Below are 581 nucleotides of genomic sequence, written 5' to 3' on the forward strand. Positions count from 1 at the left end.
CGATTCCTTGATTCTGCAATTATTGACCCATGTTTAATATCAGCTCTTCCATAGACAAATTCTTTTCCTTAATTTGAGTGTTACTATTAAATCTTGGATAAGAAGGTCTATAGTTAACATTTTTATGGTTGGATGAATTTCCTAATGAGTTCACTGGGTTTTTTGCCCATTGTTGATTTGTAGAGGAATGGTTATTCTAATTAAAATTTGGATGATTCTTCCAAACTGGGTTGTAATAGTTTGAATAAGGGCTGTTAGGTCTATTAATAATAGCATTTAAAGTCTCATACAATTGTTGAACAGAACATCCACAAATTGCTATTAAGCCAAATAGGAGCATACATATTCTTTACCCTTTAGTCCAGGCATAAAGAACATTGATTAATCCTACACTTGTTTACTGAATCTGCGGCTAGGCTGGTAAGAAAGCGGCTCTCACTTTGGAGCTCCCACGTTCCCCTCACCTAAGGGCTAACATCTACACTTCAGCACCCAAACGATAGGACCAAATTGGGGATTTTATTCTGTCACTCTAAAATCTCCAATTCTATGCCCGATAATTTTATTTCCCTATTTATTTG

The sequence above is a fragment of the Phalaenopsis equestris genome, unplaced genomic scaffold, assembly GCF_001263595.1.
Source record: "Phalaenopsis equestris unplaced genomic scaffold, ASM126359v1 Scaffold208075, whole genome shotgun sequence".
In the NCBI taxonomy this organism is placed as follows: domain Eukaryota; kingdom Viridiplantae; phylum Streptophyta; class Magnoliopsida; order Asparagales; family Orchidaceae; genus Phalaenopsis; species Phalaenopsis equestris.